Below are 12,009 nucleotides of genomic sequence, written 5' to 3' on the forward strand. Positions count from 1 at the left end.
AGGCTGTGGGTTTGATCCCTGGTCTTGCTCAGTGGGTTAAGGATCTGGCGTTGCCGTGGCTGTGGTGTAGGCCAGCAGCTGTGGCTCGGATTTGATCCCTAGCCCAGGAACTTCCTGGGAAAAAAAAAAGACACAGAAGAGGCAACTACTTAAAAAGTCAACACCAATATCAGTTCGCCTCCTTTCGTGGGGGATTTCTCACTGGCCCTGTCTTCCCTGGACAGGAATTTGCCTCTATCTTCTTGGATTTCTCCTCCACCAAGAAATTCCTCCCTCTTGAATATCACACTCCTGTGAATTATGTTCAGCCCTCATTCCTGACACCACACATGTGCTAGACATTTTTAAAGCTTCTGAACTTACTCTGCCAAACAGAGGGCATTTACTCCGGGTCCCGCTCCTGCAAAAGAACTGATGGGAGCTTTGAAATATTTTTTTCCCTCTTTAATAGAATCCAGTTCTTAGGACCAGTCCCTGTAAGAAAAGAGCAATTAACACCTTCCTCACTCTTCCACCATCTCCCACTCCTGTCCAGAATAAGCCCCCCATGCCCCCCAGAAGTTCTGTTTTCCTGGTCTGGTTATAATACCAACCTGAGTTGGCTGAGGCAGTGATGTAACTACGAAGTACTCAGAGAATGCTAATTCTCCCTCTTCCCTCCTCTTCCTACCACAAGCCAGTTAAGCCTGACCTTGAGCACAACCATGGAGCTTCTGAAACAGGGAGTGCACTCCAATACATACCCCCATCGTTAGGATTTCTAACCTCCCGTGAAATTGAGGAAAAGAGGGTTGATAGCCACCATTTTTAAGTCTAGGATTTCCATCCAAATCTGTTCTTCAACCAGATGCAAGGCCACTTATTCATCTGCAAGGTCTGAATTCATCTTTCCATTGGTTGCCAACTTCATTTGATCAATTAGGTTCTCTGGATTCCATTTCCAATTAAAAAAATTCCTATTGGGCCAACATCTTGATTCACAGAAAATCTGTTGTTAGGTTAGAAGTGAGGAAGCCTTGGGGCTGGGTGAAGGGTTAATGACTTGGCTCCAGTCTTGGTCCCAGGTGTGTCCCCAGGTGCCCTCAGCAAGGTCAAGTGGTTCAAAAAAGCCTGCAGCCTCACAGACTGCACAGTATCTTTGCTGGTGGTAAGGTCTGTTTCTAAGACTAATGTCAGTGACTTGTGAGCCATCATTACACTTTCCTTATATTCAGAAAACATGAAACCCAGCTTTTTAGGAATCACAAGTCATAATATAGCCAAAATGCGTTCTCTATACACTGGCACCAATTAAGTGTTGGAGACAGTTTTGGGTGAAGCAGAAAGAACAGCTTTATTGCTTTACCCAGCAAAGGAGGCCACAGCAGGCTAAACCTCAAAACTGTGTCCTGCCTTGAGAGGGGATAGCAAGGGGCTTTATAGGTTTAGCTTGGAAGACAGGGTTACTGATTAAAATGTCTATATTATTCTCCCTTCATAGGTCAGTCTCGGTCCAGTGATGATTTCTGGTTGTCTTTGCGGTTATCATTCCTTGACCTTGCCTCTGGAAAGAAGATTGCTTACAGGGAAAGGGTGTTAGGGAGCATTTAAATTACAAAAGAAAATGCCAGGTGCAATAGAACTCTAAATAATAAACACTGAGAGGAGTTCCCTTCATGGCTCAATGGTAACGAACCTGACTAGGATCCATGAGGATGCAGGTTTGATCCTTGGCCTTGCTCGGGGGGTTAAGGATCCAGCGTTGCCAGAACCTGTGGTGTAGACCACAGATGCAGCTCAGATCGGGTGTTGATGTTGCTGCGGCGAAGCCAGCGGCTACAGCTCCAATCGGACGCTGAGCCTGGAAAACCTTGTGCAGTGGGTATGGTCCTAAAAAGAAAAAAAAAAAAAGTTAGCATTATTAAAAGAAAGTAATTAAGCAAGGAAGAAATCATTTGTGAAAGAAAAGCCAGTTAGAGTCATCGGGTCAAGGCGGGACATAACATAATGAAGACTGTTTTAACTAGTTTTTAGCTGTAACAGTATATTCTAATCATTAACTCTTGAGACAGCCTTTTGAGACGGAGGGGAGGGCTGGGAGGCTAAAGGAAAAGCCTTTTACTTCAAAACACAAGGACTCAGGGTCTTGTACATGGTTTCAATAATAACTCTGGAAGACTCTAGCAACTTGCGTAATCTTGATATTCAGCGTAGATGCTCTGTGAATATATGACATCATGCTTTGAACACCTGAGTGAGAGGCTCAGGAGACCCGGGCTTGTAGAAGCACAATACTTGGCAAGCAAAGCATCATGGAAACAATTCCATTTGTAATCATGACACTTTGAGCAGCATCACTTATGATTCACTGGGTAAAAGATGATTTGGAAGTCACAGAGCAAAAGACACTAAGTAAATTCAACCGAGATGAAGGTGTGCAATCACAGCTGCTGAAAGGTGAAGTTATAGAACTGCTCTAGTGCCACAGAGCTCACAATTTTTTAAGAACTTGGTCCCAAGCCTGTCGCGAGACATGTTTCTACAGTATTTTCTTAGCCTCTTTGCTGAAAACTCCATCTTGTCCTGCTTTACTTTACCCCATCTTCCTGCTTGGAAAACAGTCCCAGTGCTGGTGAATGACTTCAGCTTAAGCACAAAGACCTAAAGGCATAAGTTATTCATAGGGTCAGCTGAAGGAGGACTTAATGCCTTGGTCTAGGCACCCTGGACCTGTGCAGACTGGTACACTGTTTGCACAGCATGATAGGTCCTCTGAAGAATAAAAGAAAGAGGAGCCTCATGGCCCCAAGGGGTTCATGACCGGTCGTTAGCAGGAGATGCATTAGCAAGGAGAACCCAGGTGCAAACCTAGGCAATGCTGGGTTGCTGCAGACAGGCACCCTGTCTGTAGAAGCACAATGGTGATTCTCTAGATGCTCTGCACAGAGAGCTGGTGCCAAGCTTCCTCAAATGCTAAGGATTGTTAAATGCCTAAAGGTCAGAATAAAAGCTTCATCAGCACCTGGCTCTGTGACTTTTAAAGTAACTTAACAAAACCTCTATCCTGCACCTACAATCCCCTTCTCACTTGGCAGTCACCCTAAAGAGCGCAATAAAAGCAGTGTGGTTTCTGGAGGTGGTGCTCTTGGTCCCTGAGTCCTGAGTCCCCCAGTTCCCACCTGTGTCTTGTTTTCTGTTAACTTTTTTCCTCAAGTTTCACAGCACCCATTCTTCAGCCCCATCCTGCTGAGCTGGTCTTGGCAAGTAGCGCCCAACACGAGGCAGGCACAAGGAACGAAGGACCAAGAAGACAGCGGATTTTTATTCACTGAAGTGCTGTGGAGCCCTGAGAAGAAGGGAGGAATTTTCCATGGCCACGCTAAAAAAATCCTGCGGATACGTTCCCTCTCTCAGGTATTTATGGGGTAACATGGGAAATAAGGTAATTGCAGGAAACTGTAGTCCTTACATTTGTTTGTTAGGACAACTCCTTAAAAAAGGGGGTGCAAAAACAAGTGAAAGTAAGCTTTTGGAACTTTTTCAGACTATTGAGAAACACTGTGATTGGTTTCTTACATTAGAAACGTTATATTTAAAAATATGGGAAACGGTAGGAAAGGAACTTAGGATATTACATGATGAGGGCATTCCAATTCCTGTGTCCATTTGGAGTCCCTGGAGCTTAATTAAATCAGTTTTAGAACCTCTACAGACCACGGAGGACTTAGAGGAGGAGGAAGAAGGGGAGTTTACACCTTTGTTGGAGAAACCTAAATATGCAGTCCCTGAACAAAATTATCATAGAGAATATCTGGCTCCAATTGCTGATTCTGATATTCCTCTACTGCCTCCTATTAGGAGTGAGGTGACGAGGACTCATCAAGCCTCTACTTCTAGGGTTGCAAAGAAAATGAGCATTTTCCCTGAACACCATCTACCATCCATTCAACAGGGAATTTTACAGGCTCCAAGGGAAGGCGATTTGGACGCCATACATCGAGCCTTTCCAGCAACTGTCAGGGATACGGTGGCTCCAGGCATTGATCCCGCCAACCCTGACGGAGTCTATGAGTTCATTCATGAGCCCTTTCCTCTTAGAATTCTTAAAGAATTAAAACAGGCCGTTCAAAACTATGGTGTTCATTCTCCCTTTACAAAAGGAATCATGCAGGGAGTAGCTGAAGGAAATCTTATGATTCCTGCTGATTGGCATAACTCAACCTGTGCTGTGCTACTGCCTAGTGAATATTTGCAATTTAAGTCTTGCTGGCAAGATCATGCCCAAACTACTCCAAATTGTAATCAGGCTTGAAATCTTCTGATTACAAAGGAACAATTGTTAGGGATTGGTCCTTGGAGTGATCTTCAAGATCAAATGAGAATGAATCATTTGGCCATTGAACAGATTAGACGATGTTGCTTAACGGCATGGGGTAAAATTGAATCTAAGGGTCAAATAAATACTTCTTTTCAAAAGATCCTACAAGGCCCTAAGGAACCTTTTACTGAATTTCTAGCTCGTTTACAAGAGGCATTAAAATGACAAATTACTAACTCTGAGGTGTCTGATACTATTTTTCAATTGTTAGCATATGAGAATGCAAATACTGATTGCAAGAAGGCCATAGGATTTTAAGAGAAAGCTAACATAGCCGAATATATTAAAGCCTGTCAGGGAGTGGGGACGGAGTCCTTTAAGGCCTCAATGCTAGCCCAAGCAATGGCTAATTTAAAAGTTAAAGACAAATTTTCAGAAAAACGTTTTAATTATGGCAAGACAGGACATACTGAAAAACAATGTCGTGCTCCTCCACGAGCCCAACCTTCCTTTCACGGAGCTGTGGCACCTTCTAGGAACAATAATAAACAGCCCAGACTATGTCCAAGATGTAATAAAGGAAATCACTGGGCTAGTCCGGGCCGGTCCATCTTTCATAAAGATGGAACCCCCTTGTTGGGAAACTCTCCCTGGGGCAAGCTTCCAGCCCCGTCAACCAAGGAAGCTTTCCCATTCAGAACAAGAGCCAAACAAGAGCTGATGCAAGATTCCCTGGGACTACACTCTGCACGAGCATTCAACATCACAGTAGATCTCCCTAGCTTACAGGATTTAATTCTCCTTCCTAGTGAAACTCCTACTTCTTTTACAACTGAATGGAAACAACTGTTACCAACAGATACAGTAGGATTGATGATAGGAAGGGCAGGGCTAACAGAACAAGGAGTTCGAGTTCACATGGGGATATTAGATAACATAGGGGATGATAAAGTACACGTGATGGTTTCCACTGCGATTCCTTGGAAAATTAAAAAGCGGGATCGGATTGCCCAAATCTTAATTTTACCTAGAGTCCAGAAGAAAAAGTAGAGGAATAACTTTAGACAGAAAGGATTCAATACCACAGGAGGGGCAGGAGTGTTTTTATCAGAAAAGGTCCTAGAGGAACGACCCACTTGTCAAGTTATCATAAATGGGAAGTCTATTAGAGGAATGATTGATACTGGGGCTGTTTGAATCACTAGCCATTTACATTGGCCAGACACCTGGCCTCTTCAGCCAGCCGATATATTGAAGTCACTGGGTTAGGAAAAGCAGAGGGTCTCAGAAAGAGTGCCCAGTGGCTTAATTGTGAAGGACTGGATGGGCAGCCAGCTAGATTGAATTATGTTGCTCAGCTCCCTATCAATCTATGGGGGAGAGATTTATTACAGCAGTGGCATGCAGAAATTTACTTACCACCAGTAGATCAATATAGTCATCAAAGCCAAAAAATGTTACAGCAAGAGGGTTACATTCCCGGACGGGGGTTAGGGCGACATCATCAGGGGAGAGTGGAACCTGTAGCATCTGAGATTAAAATGGACAAATCTGGTTTGGGACATTGGCCTTTTCCTTAGTGGCCACTGCTTGTAAAAATAATTAAGCTTCTCCTGAACCTATTCGATTAAAATGGACTACAGAAAAACCAGTTTGGGTTGAGCAGTGGCCTCTTTCTTCAGAAGGATTAAAGGTTTTAAATGATCTTGTCCAAGAACAATTAGAGAAGGGCCATATAGAAGAATCCTGTAGTCCTTGGAATTTGCCAGTGTCTGTTATACGGAAAAAAATCAGGAAAATGGAGATTGTCAACAGATTTAAGAGGAGTAAATTACCCATAGGCTGTAATTCAGCCTATGGGTGCCCTTCAACCAGGCCTCCCATCTCCTAGCATGACACCAGCTGACTGGCTGCTAATTATCCTCGGCTTAAAAGACTGCTTTTTCACAATTCGTTTACACCCAGAAGACAGGGAAAAATTTGCTTTTTCAGTGCCAGCAATAAACAATATAGCCCCTAGAAAGCGTTATCAATGGAAGGTCCTGCCTCAACGCATGTTCAACAGCCCTACCTTGTGTCAGTATCATGTGGCTTCAGTTGTTGAGCCAGTCCAACAACAATTTCCTAAATGCTCTATTGTTCATTATATGGATGATATACTTTGTGCTGCACCCTCTCGGGAGTGGCTGACTGAGGTTTTTCAATGCTTGCAATCCTGTCTTAAGGGAGCAGGATTGATTATTGCTCCTGAAAAGATTCAAATGAAAAGTCCATCTCAATATCTGGGAACTGTGGTTGAATCTACCACTGGTCACCCTCAAAAGGTAGAATTAAGAAGAGATCAAATTTCTACATTAAATGATTTACAAAAACTCAGGAGATATTAATTGGCTCCGACCGTGTCTGGGGATTCCTACATATGAACTGCCAAGTCTTTTCTCCTTACTTAGGGGAGATTCTAAATTAAACAGCCCCCCGCTCTCCAACTGTGGAAGCGGAAGAGGAACTAAAGAAGGTTGAAAGTAAAATACAAAACTCCCAACTGGAGTTCCCGTCGTGGCGCAGTGGTTAACGAATCCGACTAGGAACCATGAGGTTGCAGGTTTGGTCCCTGCCCTTGCTCAGTGGGTTGACGATCCAGCATTGCCGTGAGCTGTGGTGTAGGTCGCAGACGCGGCTCGGATCCTGCAATTGCTGTGGCTCTGGCGTGGGCCGGTGGCTGCAGCTCTGATTAGACCCCTAGCCTGGGAACTTCCATATGCCGCGGGAGCGGCCCAAGAAATGGCAAAAAACAAAACAAAACAAAACTCCCAACTAAGTCGGGTCAATCTAAGACAGCCCATTCAGTGAGTAATTATATCTTCTCCTCATTCTCCCATGGGAATACTGATGCAATTAGAAAATATTCTTGAGTGGCTTTTTCTTCCCAATAATGTCACAAAATCTTTGTCTCTGTACCTGGACCTGATGGCACAACTTATTCTAAAAGGTTTTACTTGTGTGTACAAATGTCAGGAAAAGATTTGAATCATGTAATTGTTAGTTTAACTGTTAAGGAAATCCAAAATTGTTTTCAAAACCAATAGATGATCGTTATCCAAAAAACCCTATTTTACAATTTATAAAGCGAACTCAATGGATTCTTCCACAAAAAAGTGAAGGATACACCCATTATTGAAGCCCCCGTGATCTTTACTGATGGGACCAGTACAGGGAAGGCCGGATATGTGGCTAATCAATCTAAAATTACAGAAACGCCTGGCCTTTCTGCCCAACAGGCTGAACTGCTGTAATCCATGCCTTGAGGGACTGTCCTGAGCCAATCAATATTCTTTCTGATTCGACAGATGTAGTTCATGCTGCCAAAATGTTTGAAACCGCTACTATTAAACAGAATGTACCTATCTTGTTACTTGACTTGTTTACAGAATTACAAACTGTTGCAACGGAAAGAAGATAACCCATTTTATATTACTCATATCAGAGCACATACTAACTTACCTGGGTCTCTAGTTGGAGGAACTAAAGAAATTGACCGCTGGGTGACACCTGTGTTACAGGAAGCTCAACATTTTCATGATGTAACACATGTAAATGTTCGAGGCCTTAAAAAGAGATTTGGAATAACATGGGCTAGAGCTAAGACAATCGTCCATCAATGTCCTGCATGTCAAACTATTAACAATCCTTCTCAATCCGAGTCTGGAGTTAACCCTAGGCGACTTGTCCCAAATGCTCTCTGGCAAATGGATGTGACTCATTATTTATTCATCTTTTGGAAAACTGTCATTTATTCACGTTATGTATTGACAATTGCTCTAAATTTATTTGGGCTACTGCGCAATCTGGTGAATCTGCTAAATATGTTCTTCGTCATTTATATGCCTGTTTTGCAGTCACGGGCCTGCTGCAAGCAATTAAGACTGATGATGGTCCAGCTTATATCAGTTCTCAATTTAAACTATTCCTGGGTACAAGGCAAATTGCTCCCTGCACTGGTCTCCCTTACAAGCCCCAAGGACAGGCCATTGTGGAAGGAGCCAATTTATATGTAAAATAGGCTCTTCAAAAACAAAAAGGGAGACACAGAAATAGTTAAGTCACAACAAACAAAACCTTATTCACTTTAAATTTTTTATATTTGGCCTCTGATGAAAAAAAACGGCTGCAGAGAGACATTTTAATACAGAAGGAAATAAGATTAACTTTCCTCAGGCTGAACAGCCTTTGATTTGGTGGCAGGATCCATTAACAAACGTCTGGTCCCTGGGAAAACTTATCATATGGGGTAGGAAATATGCTTGTATTTCACCAGGTCCTGGATTACAACCTGTTTGGATTCCATCAAGAAGAGAAGGAAAGCCTCTCACTCCAGATAACTTGGTCCTAGCTGTCTTTGCTTTGGTTTCTATCGCAGTGAGTATTCCCTTAGCAGCATCGGGAGAAACTAATTATACCTACTGGGCCTATGTCCCCAATCCTCCTTTATTGAGACCTATGGAATGGGGCAAGGCGCCAGTGCATATATATTTATCTATTAATGATTTCTCCTGGGTCCCTGGGCTGGAGGATGACAAACTGCCCTATTGGGGAAAAAAAAAAAAAAAAAAAAAAGAGAGACATTTTAATCAAATTTTAGGGTTTAAAAATTGGCCGATTTGTATTGGAAAAGAAACCTTATGTTTAACTCCTGAACCTCAAATGAGGTTTTCAGGAAATTTAGAGATGCCCACTAATGAAGATGTACATTTAGTTACAGGCTGGAGTTTTGCTTACCATCAGGTGAAACCAGTTAATATGGGGCTGCCTGACAGGACTTTATGTCCCTCGAAAAGGACAGATACCTTGAAGATAATGAAAAATCAAATTTATTGGAATATATGCAGGGCAACAAGGGGGTCATACTGCTTAATGGTTCCTATGGAACTGTATGGGATTGGTCCCCTAAGGGGAAGCTGATTCCTGTCTATGGGCCATCAACCTCTGTGTTCTGTTAATGAATTACTCTCTGGGACAGTCTCCAGCCAATCAGGCCAACAAAAAATAATTAAAGCCAAAAGCCCCATAAGTTGGAAAGATTCAGGACTTGTACCTCCCTATCCTCAATTTGATAACAGCAAGCCTCAAATTGACTTGTGAAAAATTCCTCTTAACTTTAAAAATATTCAAATCTGGGATGGAAATTACACTTATGAAAAGTCAAAAAAGGAAAATTAATCTTTTACTTCTTATTGTGTTACTCCCTATGGGTACAATTCTAGTGAAACATCATGGGAACAAATTAAGAGGCATTTGCGAGGTCACTCCGCTAAATTGACTCTGGATATTAAAAAACAACAACAACAACAACAACTGCAGACTAGAGTCCTGAGTACTCAAAAGACCTCTCTACAAAATATACCTCATAGAGTTTCAGGGTAATATTCTAGAAGATTTAAAAATAATTAATCCTTTAGAATGGTTTAAAGATTTTGGTGGAGGAATAATCTGATCATTAATTGCATTTCTAGGATTCTTAATAATTTTCTATTTAGTCTATAGACGCAGGAAACAAGCACTCCAAGAAGTAATGAAAAAAGAAGTTGCAAGATCTACTTTTGTCCTCCTGCAAAAACAAAAAGGGGGAGATGTCGCGAGACATGTTTCTACAGTATTTTCTTAGCCTCTTTGCTGAAAACTCCATCTTGTCCTGCTTTACTTTACCCCATCTTCCTGCTTGGAAAACAGTCCCAGTGCTGGTGAATGACTTCAGCTTAAGCACAAAGACCTAAAGGCATAAGTTATTCATAGGGTCAGCTGAAGGAGGACTTAATGCCTTGGTCTAGGCACCCTGGACCTGTGCAGACTGGTACACCGTTTGCACAGCATGATAGGTCCTCTGAAGAATAAAAGAAAGAGGAGCCTCATGGCCCCAAGGGGTTCATGACCGGTCGTTAGCAGGAGATGCATTAGCAAGGAGAACCCAGGTGCAAACCTAGGCAATGCTGGGTTGCTGCAGACAGGCACCCTGTCTGTAGAAGCACAATGGTGATTCTCTAGGATGCTCTGCACAGATAGCTGGTGCCAAGCTTCCTCAAATGCTAAGGATTGTTAAATGCCTAAAGGTCAGAATAAAAGCTTCATCAGCACCTGGCTCTGTGACTTTTAAAGTAACTTAACAAAACCTCTATCCTGCACCTACAACCCCCTCCTCACTTGATGTCACCCTAAAGAGCGCAATAAAAGCAGTGTGGTTTCTGGAGGTGGTGCTCTTGGTCCCTGAGCCCTGAGTCCCCCAGTTCCCACCTGTGTCTTGTTTTCTGTTAACTTTTTTCCTCAAGTTTCACAGCACCCATTCTTCAGCCCCATCCTGCTGAGCTGGTCTTTTATAAACACTTGTATATTTACCTCTGCTAATAAATCGGTGTGGAGAATCATCTTTATTGCCAATCAGTAAGATGACACACAGGCTAAATTTCTGCAGAAAGTTTACCAAGTTCCTGGCTCCCTTGCACCCCAAGCAGACTCAGGACAAAGAGGTCAAATCGAATCCTTTGGCTTCAAGCATTCCCAGCCCTAAGGGCTTTGCAGCTATCACCAGGTGATTCTGTTTAAGGAATGAAGATGCCTTTACTGTGCCTTTTCCAGAGGCAAGGTCCCTCACCGCGTGACATCTATGGCCTTGAGCTGTTTTGTACCACCCACCTTCCCACGGAGCTGCTTCCTGTCACAACCAGCCCTATTCTCCTTTGTGTTCACATGTCACCCTGTTTCTATGAAATTCCTTCTACATCAAATGCCCCTGTGGACATCTTGGCTATGCTTCACCACCCAGAAGAAAATTTCATCTCTGGGACATAGGCTCTGACCTCTTCAACTGGGGTGATCTTCGCCCTGGTTCGCCTTCAGGATGCTCTAGTTTTACTTCTTTAGGAAAACGGGGATTCTGCCTTAAATAACATGGATTCTAGTTCTTCCCTACTGTAGCATCATCTCTGGGACAGCAGGGACAATCTCATTTTTTGTTTTCATATTTGTTTTCCCCCATAGCAACCTACACAGTGCTTTATATAAAACAGATGCTCAGAAATGTCATGGCTGGCGATGACATCAAACCAGAGTGAGAGAGAGACAGACAATGTGTGAGCAGGTGACAGAGACATTGCCAGGCCTCATCTTCACTATGACATCACTCAGCAGTCGGGCCATGTTTTCTCCCCCAGTCCAGACATAACCACAAAATCCTTCCCAGCCCAGAGCTCCATGCAATTGGTTCTATTCCACTGGAATTTCCATTCTGCTAAAATTAAGGTATCACCCGCAGATAGCGATAACCTACTTTTTCCTTTACCCTGAGCCCTGCTTATTCAACATATCTTTATGTGTCAAAACCTCAGTCAAGTGAGAGAAAGGAAAATTTGTCTGAAGATTAAAATGTCATGATACTTTTCTAAAAAAAAAAAAAAAAAGCTACTTTGATGTACATAGGTGTCTCTGTTTTATCTTTAGAGTCAAAATTCCTAGAGAAGACAAGAATACAGCTCTAGCCCTTAGAGCCTCACCCTTAAATGTAGGAAGTTTGCCTAAGCCATTCTGCCCCACAAACCTTTACCCATGGAGGTCCCACAGGACTCAGAATTATGGAAACAAATATCAAGGTGTGACCTCATCATTTCCTAAAGTAGGCTAAAAATGCCTTGGGTGATGTTGCATTAGACAACACAGCTGTGTTT

The 12,009-nt window shown here is 42.8% G+C and overlaps 1 long non-coding RNA gene across 1 annotated transcript in view; it reads right to left on the minus strand.

The window, feature by feature from the left end:
• Positions 1 to 1,742: 1,742 nt before the first annotated feature.
• LOC125117725 (uncharacterized) overlaps positions 1,743 to 12,009 on the minus strand; it is a 37,181-nt gene continuing 26,914 nt past the window's right edge. Inside the window, exon 5 of the long non-coding RNA XR_007132701.1 lies at positions 1,743 to 1,869. This is a non-coding gene — a long non-coding RNA (uncharacterized LOC125117725). The remainder of the gene's footprint in view (positions 1,870 to 12,009) is intronic.

The sequence above is a fragment of the Phacochoerus africanus genome, chromosome 16 (assembly GCF_016906955.1).
Source record: "Phacochoerus africanus isolate WHEZ1 chromosome 16, ROS_Pafr_v1, whole genome shotgun sequence".
Classification (NCBI taxonomy): domain Eukaryota; kingdom Metazoa; phylum Chordata; class Mammalia; order Artiodactyla; family Suidae; genus Phacochoerus; species Phacochoerus africanus.